Source organism: Pleurodeles waltl, chromosome 2_2 (genome assembly GCF_031143425.1).
Source record: "Pleurodeles waltl isolate 20211129_DDA chromosome 2_2, aPleWal1.hap1.20221129, whole genome shotgun sequence".
NCBI classification, from domain to species: Eukaryota; Metazoa; Chordata; class Amphibia; order Caudata; family Salamandridae; genus Pleurodeles; species Pleurodeles waltl.
In genome coordinates, this window is record NC_090439.1 from 938,400,246 (window position 1) to 938,416,276 (window position 16,031).

Genomic DNA, 16,031 nt, shown 5'->3' on the forward strand with positions numbered 1-16,031 from the left:
ATGGGTATGCCCAGACATGAGACCTGTGCACACTGTGTCATTGAAACCAAGATATAGTAGCTGATGAGCCCACATGATGTTGCTTGTGTCCTGGTTCAAGGAGGACCTGGCTTGGCAGTTTGGTATGGACTGTTCAGATTCGGGCAGGGTCAAGAATGATTTGCATGTAGCTGTGTCCAAACTGAGGTGGGATGAGATGCAAAATAGCGATAGATTGGGATGTGGCCCAATTAATTACCAGTAACTAAGATTAATTCAAGCATTCCATCCATCACTTTTTGTATACTTTAGTATGTTGCCTTAAATGGGACAGGCATTCCCAGACATAGGTCCTGTACAAACAGTGCACTGGAACCAAGCTATACACAGCTGATGAGCCCATAACCTGGGCATAACCAGTCTTGCATAACTTGTGTTGCAGTTTAGGGAGGACCTGGCTTTCCAGTCTGATTTGCATATACCTAGGTCCAAACTGAGGCAGCATATTGTGCAAAATAACAATAGATTTGGATGCAACCCAGAGTAATTGATGCTCAAATGCAGATTTTACCTTAAAAACAAATGACAAGCGGTGTCTAGCAAAACAGGAATGGTGAATTTAATTAAACGTTGTGGCCAGGAGAGCAGTTACAGAACAGGAGTCTGAGGACGGTACATTAGGTTGCAGTAGGTTGTTATACATTTCTCTGAGTGCCATAAAGTAATAAAATACATTCTTTTCTTAGTCAAGAATGCGAACAGTTGTCGTGAGGTCATGTGGTCATAACTATAATTTCAGATGACAAGTGCAGGTGGGCTTTGACTTTACTTGACACAATGTGGACTACTGAGTACGTGTCCAGATGTCTGGCCTGGGAGACACATGCTCACTGCATGTACTGTGTGTTGTGTTCTGATTGGATGTGGCATCTAGCTTTATGGTGTTTTGCGAATGAGTGCACCCCTAAGGCCATGTGTGTTTACTGAGGCCAATCTCCTGGGATCATTGTGGTGATACTGTGCCTATCTGTGGGATCTGATCTAAGTTTTCCTGTTTGTGCATTTGCCTGCTGGCTAAGTGTTACCCCACATGTGACCTGTCAATCGCAGGCCTAGGACTCAAAGGGCAAAAAGGGCACAACCGGTCATGCATGCTTGTGTTCCAGTTCAGGGAGGACCTGGCTTGGCAGTTCAAGCAGGACTAATCTGATTGGAACTGGGTCAAAACTGATTTCATATAGCGGGTTCTTAACTCAGGTGGCAAGGTGTTGAAAATAAAGAAGTATTGGTATGCAGCCCCAATAAATTACCAGAGGCTGTGATTAATTCAAACAGTCTATCCATTACTTTTTGAATACTTTTGTATATCACCCTACGAAGGACGGGTATGCCCAAATGCAGGTCCCGTGCACACTGTGATACTGAAATCAAGCATTAGGCAGCTGATGAGCAAATAACAAAGATGAAACCAGTCCTGCATTGCTTGCTTGGCTTGGCAGTTTGGACTGGACTGTTCTTCAAGACTGATTTTCATATAGATGGATCCCAACTGAGGTGACATGGTGTGCAAAATAACAAGGCCTGGGCACAACTTGCAGAGTTGCACTCTGTGGAATTACTGAAAAACTCATGCCCAAGTCCATGTGCAGGCAGAGTCTCAGAACATCATATGCTTATTTACCAATAAGTATAAGAATTGGCCTGCTCATTTGAAGCATACAGGCCACAATGCCATGGCACTGGTGACTAGTAATATTGTTATCTAAAACAACATCAAATTAGGCCTACTTACAGAGTCCAGTAATAACACAAATAATAAAACTCCAATCTTTAGAAACCAGGGCGCGTAGAAGGCCACCCATTTCTGTTTTGTTAAACCTGGGGACAGGGAAGGACGAGGTCAATGTCAATGCTCGCATGCAAGCTTTCAAAGTGGTAATATCCTGAAATATGTATGATGATTGTCAGATCAGTGCCAAGTTGATAACTACTTTGTGCTCTCCCTAATGCTGTTATCTGAAGAAATAGGGGGCATACCATGGCATGCGTAGTACTGCTCATTTATTATTCCTTTAACAAATAAGGCCATTTGCTGAGCCCCTTGGGACAGTGAGAATCAAGGGAATGGGGCTGGCCTGTGAGCAACATCAAGGCTCTGTCAGTGGTACATAAGAGAGCTGTGTTGTGGATAGGGGCTCTACATTAAGGCATATAAAGATTGTATTCCATGTGTCAAAAACAAACTAATGAAAATGTGTATCGCCTAGTTGTTTGCATAAGTTATGCTATCGCCAAACAATTATTAAATACACTGGAAACTAAATGTCACTTAAACCTAACACACATGCCACATCATTGATATAATATTGCATGTTAATCAAATCCATATAGACATATAGCCCAAAACAAATCAGTCATGCACCTGGCCCAAAAGAATAATGTACCTGTACCTTCTCCAGAAAGAAATGCCAAAACTATTCTATGCCTATCACACGCACATATGCATATATCACATCAGTCGATTTATGGCAAGTCTTGACCAACTCTTACTCTCCTGAGGTACATACACATCCAAGGGGAACATTCATGCTTTCCAGGACAATACATCTCTAAATGGGTTTTCCCAGGTTCTCCAGTCTATCCAATGGTACTAAGCAATCCACATTTCCACCATGGCCAGTGGTGCAAGCTCTTACCCTCCAAGTAGAAGGCCCTGAATACCTTGTCCTTCAGCTGCTCCATCAGCAGTCCCAGCACAGTATCTCCTGTGGCACTGCATGGTGCCACAGTGTCTGTGCGACAGTGCCGGTCTTCGGCACAGAGGAAGATAGCTTGCAGGGATAGCTTCCCACCCAACAGGCACTATAGCATGAGGCTCAGCATCACCATGCTGAGTGCTGTCTCAATGTACAAAGACTCTGTCAGGAATTAGGCTATGCGCGGTCCAGGTCCCGCCTGAAACATCACTGTGCAGATTTGTGGTGCTTCATGTGCACCACTTGTCATCCCCTTTTGTTCTAAAAGTGGTAATCAGCGTTGTCTGCCCTGTGGTAAAGCTCATGTAGCTGCAGGGTCAGGACATTTGTGGACAAGATGCACTTATCAGTCCTATTCTATGAAGGGACTACAATTTCCATGTTTTTAGAGGCAGCAGCCATCTTGGGGTGTGGAAGGCCTATAAAGCCCAGTCACACCCAAGCACATTGCTCACTATTTTGAAGACTTAGATGCAGTCAGACCTCGTGGGGGCTCCTCTGGAGAAGAGCAGATTTCTTGCATGGCAGATTGACAGCAAATTGGAGTATCCTTGTTTCCATGGTGAATTCAGATACGCGTGGGTCGTACTCATATCAGTAAGGTCTTGATGAGTCCAATCTTGAAGGGAGTTGTTACTTCCAAAGGTAAAGTGCCCCTTAGCACAACGAGCAAAGCGTTTTCAGTTTTAAGAGTAAAGCAGCCTTAGCGCGACGATCAAAGTGCTTCGGAGCACAGAAGTGAAGCGCCCCATAGCACAATGAGCAAAGCGCTTCAGGCCACACATGTAAACCTCCCTTGGCAAGCAATCAAAGCGCTTCAGTCCACATGAGTAAGGCGCCCTTGGCACGGCAATCAAAGCGATTCAGTCCACATGAGTAAAGCGCCCTTGGCACGGCAATCAAAGCACTTCAGTCCACATGAGTAAAGCGCCTTTGGCACGGCAATCAAAGCGCTTCAGTCCATATGAGTAAAGCGCCCTTGGCATGGCAATCACAGCGCTTCAGTCCACATGAGTAAAGCACCCTTGGCACAGCGATCAAAGCACTTCAGTCCACATGAGTAAAGTGCCCTTGGTGCGGCAATCAAAGCGCTTCAGTCCACATGAGTAAAACGCCATTGGCACAACAATCAAAGTGATTCAGGCCACATGAGTAAAGCGCCCCTTAGCATAATGAGCGTAGCGCTTCAGACAAGACAAGTAAAAGTGCTTTCTGGCATAAGGAACAAAGCGCTTCATGTATAATAATCAAAGCGCTTCATGAACAATAAACAAGGTGCTTCTGCACAATGAATAAAGCACTTCAAGTTCAATGAGTAAAAGTTTCAGGTCAATAGTTGTAAATGTGAAAGCATTTCATAGATAAGCAAATTATAGTTTCATTGTTTTTTTTGGAAAGCATAATCTGTGAGATACATATTAAGTCTTTCAGAATTTCTAGGCTGTGATCAAACGTTTATGTTATGAATGCATAGTTGTTACAGGATTGATATTCAAAGTATGACCATAGTGCAAAGCTCTTGCCATCTCTTGGGTCAGAGGTTGTAGTTTGTTCTTGTTCCATGATTCAAAGAAGGGGCTTCACCCTCACTTCACAAATGGGGTCCCAATCTGATATCACAGAAACGCCTTTATTCAAGAGTCTATTGATGAGTTACACTGCTATGAATGAGTATCTGCATATTTGTTCTAACTTTTTCTTTTCAGATCTCTCTCCCTGTAGTTCCCTAACCTAATTCCCTTCCCCCCGCCTGGCTTCATCATAATTCTGTGCTATAATAGCTTTCTGGGTTGGTGACGCCGGGAGTGGGCCTTTTGTTCAGCAGCGTGCAGATCCCGAGGAAAGGACACTGTGACAGAATAGTGAGCCCACAAGTTTTATACTTTCCTCTTGGTCTGTACGTGAGCTGCGCAAAATAGCCACCTTAGACACCCTTATGCAAGTAGTCACTTAGATGCAAAGGGATTTGACAGACTCAAAATTTTTTACAGCTGATTTAGTTAATAAAGTAAATCAGTTACAGAGTAAGGTGGATAGTTTTGAATCTGAGTCTCGTCCTACGCTTTCCACACCTACTAACATAGCTGTGAATGTGCCAGCACAGATTCCTCCAGCTGCACCAGAGAGGTTTTCTGGGGACCCCAATAAAGTTCAAGTTTTTCTCACACAGGTGGAACTAAATTTTACGTGTCGTCACAGTGCCTTTCCGGATGCACAATCTAGAATTGAATTCCTTATATCATATCTGAATGGTGATGCAGCTACTTGGGCAGTGCCATTAGTCCGATTAGCAGTCCCCTCTAATATAATTGGCGTCATTTTGTAGAAGTATTTGTAAGTGTATTTGACAGGCGTGCAATAACTATGTCTGCAGACAAAGAGTTACTAGAATTATGCCAAGGAAACAAAGACTTGATAACGTATTTGTCACACTTCAACCGGTTAGTAGTGGAAACCGGTTGGCCAGAGGAAAAAAGGTCAGCAGTATTTTATCAAGAGCTAAAAGACGAACTGAAAGATGTATTGAAGTTGAACCACAACCGGAAACTTGCACTGATTTAATTAATCTAACCCTGCAGATAGATCATGGACTCTCTGAAAGATAAGGAGTAAGGAAAAAACCCAACTGGCGAATGGAAAGGTCCAGACACCTTTAATTGTCCTCAGATCCTATGATAGAACCGATGGATATCGGAACTGTTCGCCCATCATTGACCAAAGAGGAGAAAGACATGCGACGAAGAAATGGACAGTGTCTGCATTGTGGAAAAAAGGGTCATTTCGTAAAGGAATGTCAAAAGAAACCCAGAGGTAAAATTGATCCAACATTTGTGACAAAGAAAAAGATAGTGGTTGATTTGGAAAATTCACAGGAAAACTAAAGTGCCCAAGAACAAACAAAGGGGACCTCTTGGGCAAATTGACAATCCCTTCAGTGTGTTCTTACACAAATCGTTATGTCAAACATTTTCAAATTTTAGTACAAATGACTGTACAGGGGAAACAAAATAATGTATAAGTTCTAATTGATTCAGGGGCAACAGGAAATTTTGTGGATGAACATACTGCACTAGACTTGCATATACCCAGTGTTAAGAAAATGTTTCCAGAAGTTGTTTATGCAGTTGATGGTAGTGAATTGGCAGGAGGCCCCATTACTAAACAAACATCACAAATACAAATGATTTGCAAAGATGATGAGAATCAGAACCACTGTGAGATAATTCGCTTCGATATAATTCTAGCACCCCAATATGGTTTTATCCTCGGAATGCCGTGGTTAATGTTACACAATCCATGCATAGGCTGGCGCAACCAGGTTTTGCGTTTTTCTTCTTCCTCTTGTGCAAAAAAATGTTTTCAACAAAGGCGAGACAAAGAAGAATATTTTCAACACTCTATTTCTACTGCAGTCGAGAAGGAAATTGATCTGCCATCACAGTATTCAGAATATAAAGACGTTTTCTGTGAAAAGAAAGCGAGCTCCTTACCACCTCACAGGCCGTACAATTGCCAGATCGACCTTGTACCCGGCGCCAATATACCAAATTGTAGAATCTATGCATTATCAGAGAAAGAAAATCAAGTCCTACGAGAATACCTTGATCAATGTTTAGCCAACAAGCTCATTCGGCCATCACGATCTCCAGCGGCTTCTCTGCTGTTTTTGGTACCCAAAGCTAATGGCGAATTGAGGCCTTGTATTGACTTTAGAGCGATAAACAAGATCACTGTTAAAAATAAATATCCACTACCTCTCATACCAGTCTTGTTAGACCAGGTAAAATCTTCTGTTATTTACACCAAACTTGACTTACGAGGTGCTTATCACCTAGTTCGAATTCGAGAGGGAGATGAGTGGAAAACGGCTTTTAAGACTCGTTATGGCCTCTTTGAGTAACTAGTGATGCCGTTTGGTCTATGTAATGCCCCAGCAGCCTTCCAATATTTCCTAAACAATGTTCTGAGAGAATACCTAGACATCTTTGTCATCGTTTATATTGATGATATACTGATTTATTCAAACTCTGAAGAAATACATGAAGAACATGTAAAAAAGGTATTACAAACTCTACAAAACCATAATTTGTTTTGCAAATTACGTAAATGCAAATTCCATACCAAAGAAGTTGAATTTCTGGGAGTCATTTTAACACCTGACGGCATGCAAATGACTGAAAGAAAAATGCAAGCTATATTCAAATGGCCCACACCAAAATCAGTTTGTGACAGCCAATGTTTTTTCGGTTTTGTGAATTTTTATCGACGCTTCATCCATCACTTCTCCCAAAAGGTGGCACCAATGACCAAATTGCTAAGGAAAAAGGCCGTCTTCAACTGGTCCCAAGAGACAGAGGAAGCATTTCAAGACTTAAAAAAGGCCTTTAATTCAGCTCCCATTCTAGATCACCTCAATGTGGAGGAACCATCATTGTGGAAGCCGATGCATCTGATGTTGCCGTTGGAGCCATCCTATCCCAACGTCATCGAGAGACTGGACAATTGCATCCCATAGCATATGCGTCAAGAAATTTGAATGAAGCAGAACAGAATTACACCGTAGCAGATAAAGAATTACTAGCAATTTGCAATGCTTTCAAAGAATGGAGACATTATCTATTGGGAGTGAAACACACCATAACTGTATACTCTGAACATCTAAATTTACAATTTATGAGTTCTGCTAGACTACTAACTCCTAGACAACTGAGATGGATGCTATTCTTTGGAGAATTAGATTTCATAGTGACTTTTAGACCAGGAGTAGATAATCGTAAGGCCGACGCGTTGTCTAGGCAAGATTCTTTGATCACACATACTGAACAAAAACCCATGCCTATTACAATGCCTTCAAAAGTGTTGTGTTTAGTAGCAGCTGAGAAATTCTTTGATCTCATTCGTAATCCTTTTCACATCACCAAGTGGCAAGAGTGGTTACAACAAGACACCAAAAGGTCCATTCAATAGGGCTTATCTCTACACGAATCTCGAGTATTCCTGCCTACTGAGGAGTTAAGAGAGGAAAGCTTTTCATTGGTTGCATAGTCATCCTCTGGCAGGTCATCCAGGCCCTCAAAAACACTAGAACTCATGAAAATGTATTTTTGGTGGCCTACATTTGTTCACGATCTTAAGCAAATGCTATAATCAGGTGAAGTATGTGCAAGATGCAAAAGCGAAATTAGCAAGGCCAAAGCTCTACTGATACCTCTACCCATTCCCAATCATCCATGGGAACATATCTCTATGGATTGTATTACTGGTCTTCCTCAAATAAAGCAATTTACAATCATTTTAGTGGTGGTGGATAGTCTTACCAAATATACTCACTTCATTGCCTGTAAAGGGCTCCCAACCTCCGACACCTTAGCAACTATCATCTTAGAAAACATAGTTCGCCTTCATGGACTTCCAAGATTCATACTCTCTGATAGAGGGACACAATTTTCTGCACGATTTTGGCAGCAATGGTGCAAGGCTTTACGAATTGATTCAACATTATCCACTAGTTATCATCCACAAACGGATGGTCAAACAGAGAGACTAAACCAAACTCTAAAACAGTACTTACGATGTTATGCAACAAAGTCTCCTAAAACTTGGCTGGATCTTTTGTGGCTTGCAGAACTGGCTTATAATAACTCTCACCGCTCTTCAATAAACTCAACTCCTTTCTATGGTTTATATGGGCGTCATCCGCACATTTTGCCAATTACGCTACCTGCTTCTACTCAAACCACTCCAGCAGTCATGGACATGTTAACACACATGAAAAAGGAACATTCACAATTGCAAACAAATCTTCATCAAGCAAAGGCAAAACATAAAATGCAATATGACAAAAAACACCAGCCTGGTCCTCAGTATACAGACAAAGATAGAGTTTGGTTATCCACGAAAAACTTTGTATTAAAAAATAAAAATATGTTTCATCCAAAATTCATAGGGACCTATAAAGTTCTGCAACAACTGAACCCACTAACATATAAACTCAAATTACCATTGTCTTTGAAAATTCTTAAACCTGCTTCACCCTCAAGTGTCACACAACTTGCTCCTGTATTAGTTCAAGGTCATTGGGAGTATGAGGTGCAATCTATCTTAGACTCCAGATATCGTGGGTCTTCCCGTTGGTACTTGGTGTCCTGGAAAGGATACGGACCGAAAAATGACTCTTGGGAACCTGCAAGACATGTCCATGCACCACGTTTGGTGCAACGCTTTCACCTCCTCCATCCTGATAAGCCGGGCCCTGGACCGTGCTTGGGAGAGGGTTGTAATGTCAGGAATAAGGCTATGCGCTGTCCAGGTCCCACCTAAAACTCCACTGCGCAGATTTGTGGCGCTTCATGTGCGCCGCTTGTCATCCTCTCTTGTTCTAAAAGTGGTCATCAGCGTCCTCTGCCCTGTGGTAAAGCTCATGTAGCTGCAGGGTCAGGACATTGGTGGACAAGATGCACTTATCAGTGCTATTCTATGAAGGGACTACAATTCCCATGTTTTTAGAGGCAGCAGCCATCTTGGGTGTGGCAGGCCTATATAGCCCAGCCACACCCAAGCACATTGCTCACTATTTTGAAGACTGAGATGCAGTCAGACCTCGTGGGGGTTCCACTGGAGAAGAGCAGATTTCTTGCATGGCAGATTGACAGCAAATCGGAGGATCCTGGTTTCCATGGTGGATTCAGATACGAGTAGGTCGTACTCGTAGCCGTAAGGTCTTGATGAGTCCAATCTTGAAGGGAGTTGTTATTTCCAAAGGTAAAGTGCCCCTTAGCACAACGAGCAAAGTGTTTTCAGTTTTAAGATTAAAGCAGCTTTGGCGCGACGATCAAAGCGCTTCAGAGCACAGAAGTAAAGCGCCCCTTAGCACAACGAGCAAAGCGCTTCAGGCCACACATGTAACGTGCCCTTGGCACGGCAATCAAAGCGCTTCAGTCCACATGAGTAAAGTGCCCTTGGCACGGCAATCAAAGCGCTTCAGTCCACATGAGTAAAGCGCCCTTGGCACGGCAATCAAAGCGCTTCAGTCCACATGAGTAAAGCGTCCTTGGCGTGGCAATCAAAGCGCTTCAGTCCACATAAGTAAAGTGCCCTTGGCACGGCAATCAAAGCGCTTCAGTCCACATGAGTAAAACGCCCTTGGTGCGGCAATCAAAGCGCTTCAGTCCACATGAGTAAAACGCCCTTGGCACAACAATCAAAGTGATTCAGGCCACATGAGTAAAGCGCCCCTTAGCATAACGAGCGTAGCGCTTCAGACAAGACAAGTAAAAGTGCTTTCTGGCATAAGGAACAAAGCGCTTCATGTATAATAATCAAAGCGCTTCATGAACAATAAACAAGGTGCTTCTGCCCAATGAATAAAGCACTTCAAGTTCAATGAGTAAAACTTTCAGGTCTATAGTTGTAAATGTGAAAGCATTTCGGAGATAAACAAATTATAGTTTCATTGTTTTTTTTGGAAAGCATAATCTGTGAGATACATATTGAAGTCTTTGAGAATTTCTAGGCTGTGATCAAACGTTTATGTTATGAATGCATAGTTGTTACAGGATTGATATTCAAAGTATGACCATAGTCCAAAGCTCTTGCCATCTCTTGGTTCAGAGGTTGTAGTTTGTTCTTGTTTCATGATTCAAAGAAGGGGCTTCACCCTCACTTCACAAAAGAGGTCCCAATCTGATATCATGGAGACGCCTTTGTTCAAGAGTCTATTGATGAGTTATACTGCTATGAATGAGTATCTGCATATTTGTTTTAACCTTTTCTTTTCAGATCTCTCTCCAAGCTGTTCCCTACCCTAATTCCCTTTCCCCCGCCTGGCTTCATCATAACTCTGTGCTATAATAGCTTTCTGAGTTGGTGACGCCAGGAGGTGGACCTTTTGTTCAGCAGCGTGCAGATCCCGAGGAAAGGACACAGTGACAGACTCGTAGGGCTCCTGCATCCGGCAGTCGATGAGCAACAGCCACCTACTGCTTTGCTCCATCTGCTCTTGTAGCTAGGCTGCTATCTTGTCACAACCACAGCATCTCCTTATCATGCCAGACTTGTGCATCTTCTCTAGCATGGGGAAAAGGCAGGGCTCAGAAGCACAGATGCTGCTGCGTGTGCGTGCTGCTCCCACTCAGCAACAAGGAAGAACCTGAGGATGAAAGTTCTGTCTACATCCCCCGCCTTCTCAGATTCCTGCTGCAGTGCAAGCAGAGGAAAGAGTTGTTGCTGAACTGCTGCCCTACTGCTGCTCTATCAGTGAAGGCTCTGCATGTGTATGCTGGTGGTCGGGTGTACAAGTTAACTTGCTTTTCGCTGGCTGCCAAAAGCAGCTGTTCATTTGATCTCGGAAGCGCTGTCTGTTTGGATATCATAGATTTAGGTGGATAGCAAACTCAACTCTGTGGCGGTTGGTGAAGTTGTTGCCAAAATCCATGCTCCAGGCAGAGCGAGGAGTTGCAAAACTCAGAGACTCTACCGGCCCAGTAGAGTTTACCAGCCACCCTTAAAAATATAGATGGATTGAGATGCAGCCCTGAGTAATTACTAGTGGCTGTGATTAATTCAAGCATTCCATCCATCACTTTTTGAATGCTTTAGTATGTCTCCCTAAGTGGTACGTGAATGCCCTATCATGGGTACCTAGCACACTGTATCATTGGAACCAACACATATGCAATGGATGAACCCATAGCAAAGGTGAAAGTGGTCCTGTGTTGCTTTGGTTCAGGCTCAGGGAGGATCTGGATTGATAATTCCAGCTGGACTGATTAGAGCAGGGCCAAGGCTCATTTTCATATAGCTGGGTCCAAACTGAGGTGACATGGTGTCCAAAATAACGATGGACTGGGATGCGGCTTGAATAATTACGAATGGCTGAGATTCATTCCAGCATTTCATAATCACTTTTTCTATATTTTAGTATGTTGTGCTAAGTGGGAAGGGTATGTCGCAACATGGGTCCCGTGTTGTCACTAGTACTTCGCTTTATGCAGTTAATGAACTGATAAAAAGGGTAAAACTGGTCTTGTGTTGCTTGGGTTCCAGTTCAGGAAGGATCTGACTTAGCGGTTTGTGCTGGACTGATTTGCATATAGCTAGCTCCAAACTGAGGTGGCATGGTGTGCAAAATAATGATGCACTGATAAGGGGCCCAAAGAAATTACCAGTGGCTGAGATTAATTCAAGCATTGCCATCCATCACCTTTTGCAACTTTTAGAAAGTTGGCTTTTTCCTGCAAAACAAATGTGACTGTCTGCCAGTGTTCCAACTAACTGTTAATGGCTTCCTGTGGTGAGAGGTGTATTGCTCCCAGATTATGTGCAGATTAGGATTTTGAGTACAACCCAGGCGGTCATCCTATAACAGGATGACCGCCTGGGTTGTACTCAAAATCCTCAATAAACTTCAGTTTAAAAAGGTGCCACCCTGTCACAAGAAGATTCATTTCCTATTTTAGACATGCAACATCAGCATAGTGAGCTACTTCTAATGCTGTCAGTGTTGCCATTGAGTACACACTTACATCAAAGGGCAACCTGTATAATTCAAGAGGCTAGTTGCCAAAGTAAAGTGCCCCCTTCTGTGACGCTTAAAGAGCAAGCACTGGCAACTTAGACAGAATGCATCTCAGGATATGCAGAAATAGTCTATTCAAGTGACAGCTAGTGGACAGGGATCAAATGCCAACCTCAGCAATGTCAGGAATCGTATCCAACTATGTGAAAGCCAAGTTAGTGACTAGACATAAAAAGGGAAAGTTCTTATTAAGCATCAAAGCACTTTAGTAGCACTCATTCCAGATTGTGGGTCTTGATGTCCACAGTATTGTCCAGTAAGAACATTTTTAGATATTGCCAATTGTTTTTAGACCTCAGGCGGAAGAGCATAAAATGTAATCTCTTCATTAAAGTAGACCATGTCCCTAATCCACTGCCTAAATTTGGGGACCCTCCCACTGCCCCACCTGCATGCCAGTAATCTCTTGACAATTCCTGAAAATGGCCCTTTCTGCAGGGTTATTCCCAAACATTTTGCCTTTCTCTTCCTATTTTTCTGGCCCTCTTTTTTTGGCTTTAGGACTCTGGGCACTTTACCACTGCTAATTAGTGCTAACGTGCATGTGCTCTCTCCTCTAAAACTTTGTATAATTAGCTCATACCTGTTTAGCTTATTTAATTTACCTGGAAGTCCTTTGTAAAGTGGTATACCATATACCCAGGGCCTGTAAATAAAATTATACTAGTGGGCCTGCAGAGCAGAATGCGCCACCCACATAAGTAGCCTTTCAAACTTGTCTCAGGCCTGTCACTGTGCAGTTTACTGCCACACTGACTTGGCAAGTCAAAGTACTTGGCAAGGCCTAAACACCCTTTTTACTATACTTAAGTCACCCCTAAGGTTGGCCCTAGATAGCCCTATGGACAGGGTGCTGTGTATGTAAAAGGAAGGGCATATATTTGTATGTGTTACATGTCCTAGCAGGGACAGCCTATTTAATTTTTCTCTACTGTGAGTGCTGCTCCTCTCATAGGTTTGCATTGGGAATTCCCTTATATTTGTCTAAGTGGTTATTTCTGATCTGTGGGGAGTAGCGTGGGCATGCTTGGTATGGTAGTAAGAAGTCCTGCTAACTAGTGTGGGTGGATTTTACATTGTTGTTTTAGAAATGCCACTTTTAGAATGTGCTTACAACTCTAGTGCTCTGCAGCCTGACTCTAATCCACATATGGGACAGAGTGACAGCCCCACTTGATGCATACCTTCCAGACAGCCATCACACAGGAGGGGACTGGATGTGAGAGAAAAGGCATCTGCATACTGACAATCTTCCTTGGCTGAGATGAGGGAGCGTTGTTCACACTTTATGTATGAATAGAATGTGTCCTGCCCGTGCACAATGGACTGATTACCCCTTATTGATGTCTGGAGACAGAGCTGGGATGAAAGGGTGTTGTGCTTCACTTAAAAGGGTTCTTTTGAAGTTACCCCTACACAAAGGCATTTTTGGAGTATAAGTACAGGGGCTCTTGCCCATGATTCTTAGAGCACTTTGCGGTCTGGGACTGAACCTCTTCTAGAAGGACAGCTGAACTTTTAAAAGAAATCATCTGGACTGCTCTGCTGTGGTTGTCCTGCTACTTGCTGCTGCTGGGTGGCATAAAAGACTTCCTGGGGTGCTTTTCTGATTGCTGCGCTACTGCCAGCCTGCTCCTTGACTATGGGGCTGCCAGGAGGAACCAACATTCTTGGGATTAATGCTCTGGCATGCATGGGTGCCCAAAGTGTTCTCCTGGGACTGGTTTGCCTAGATGTGGCTGTGGGACTCACGCTCGGCCAAACCAAGCCTCCTCCCTTCATTATTTATTAACAAGTGGTGAGGGCTTTGTGTAGCATGTGGTGAGCACTTTGCACCCTCCCAGCACATGGGGACTTCTGGCCATTTCCCTGAACTCTGTGAAAACAATATCCTGGGGTTAGCTCCTTGGTTCATCCCAGCGCATGAAGTGTGCTCTACTAGGTCTGCCTGCTGGCATATGGAGAGCATTTGTCTTTGTGGGCCAGCCTCTGTCGTTCACCCTCAATGAGGCATCATGGACCTGATGTGAGCCCGCAGTAGTAGCTGATCAGCAGCAGAGCGCCAGGCACCACTGTCTTGCTGGCTACACCTGCATTGCCTTGACATCAGCTAGCCCCATTTCCAAGGAAACTGTTGCAGGCCACTGAACATTTGGCGGATGAAAGCCAGTGTTGGAACCCCTCCTGTGGCAGTGCCTGCAACATGCCTACTGCCCCAGAGGTAGTGTGGGGGCCCCAGAGGGAATACCACTACACCACGCCACCATCCTGTGTGATGGGGCCGGCCATGGTACAGGAAAACTAAACTGCATTATGGACAACTGCCCACCCACTCATGGGCAGTTCCAACAGATCTCCTCACGCAGCGGCGGGCCTAAGGAGGGTCTCCCCATGATTTTCTATTGGACGTGTATCCTCCTCCTCGCTCCACTTGCTGAGGTCTCAGAGGCACCAGAGCGATTCTGAAGTGAGGCAAAGGGTTGTACAGGTAAAAAGCTACAGAAAAATTACCACCATACCTGTATGGGCCGTGCAGGGATCCTGCAGCCTATGCTTTGGGCACAAACACTCTGCTTGTACCTGGGCATTGTGATGAAAATAATCCTGCTAATAGGTGGGCAGGTAAACCTGGATCCATGTTTCCTTAGAGTTACTGAGGTGTTTGTGGTGACTTGTGGTGATTCATGTGTTTTGTTCCTGCCCACATCTGTTGCCTTCTCAGGTTGTGATAGAATGCTGTATGATGGTTTGCTCTATGCAGTACTGGGATCCTGAAATCCATTACAAAAAGGGTTGGACGTGCACATTAACATTGTGTGGAGTCACTTTTATGGTGTATTTATTATGTCACCAGTGTGAGTGTCTTGTGCAAACACTTTAGACATGACCTCTGGAGACTGCTGTGTGCCAAGCTACCGGGAGTGAGTGCAGGTAATCTTTAGTGTGTAACCACCTTGCCCTGACTAGAGTATTAGGTTTGGCCTGGCTTAGGTGCATGTCCTAGCTATTTCTATCAGTTAGTAACAAAGCTAATGCAGTAAACTTCCTCTGTTCCACTACTATAATTTAAACAAGACCCAAAAAGTGACCTTGGGGTCATTGGAACCTATCACCTCAACTATGAGTGAACGCAGAGATATGAATTCCCTCCAATATTCCTGCACTTTCACTACAGGCCGACTCTAGATGAAGGAGTTCTGCCTCTGGTGCCCTGCATCTAATGCAACCATCATCCTTCCTCAGCCCAAACCATCAGAAACTCATTGGAGTATAGTAGGGACATTGTAAAAATAATAGTGTTTAATCCAAAGTCTACTACTGAGGGAAATTAAGCCAGTTTGGGAGCAACAAAAATTCCACTCCTCATTCAAGATCGCTTGCCCCAGCTCCTCATCCCAGCTCAGTCTAGCCCTCCTACACACTATTGGGGACTTTCCCTGGGAAGAGTGATAGAGTATGGAAATATTGGGCCTTATCCAAAAAGAATTGGTTTAGGGCAGCGCCACAAGTCATTTTGCTTTGCAACCCTATGCCAATTTGAAAGGGCAGATACAGTGAATTCCTGTCCTTTCAGCCAGAACATGCGCACACATTGCAGCTGACCGCCAACACAGGCACCCTTGCACTCTAGTGCAAGGGTGTCTCTTTTGTTGGCATCATTGTTTTTGTGCAAAAACAATCACAAGAGGCATTTTCCTCATTCTTTGTGTGATGCAGAA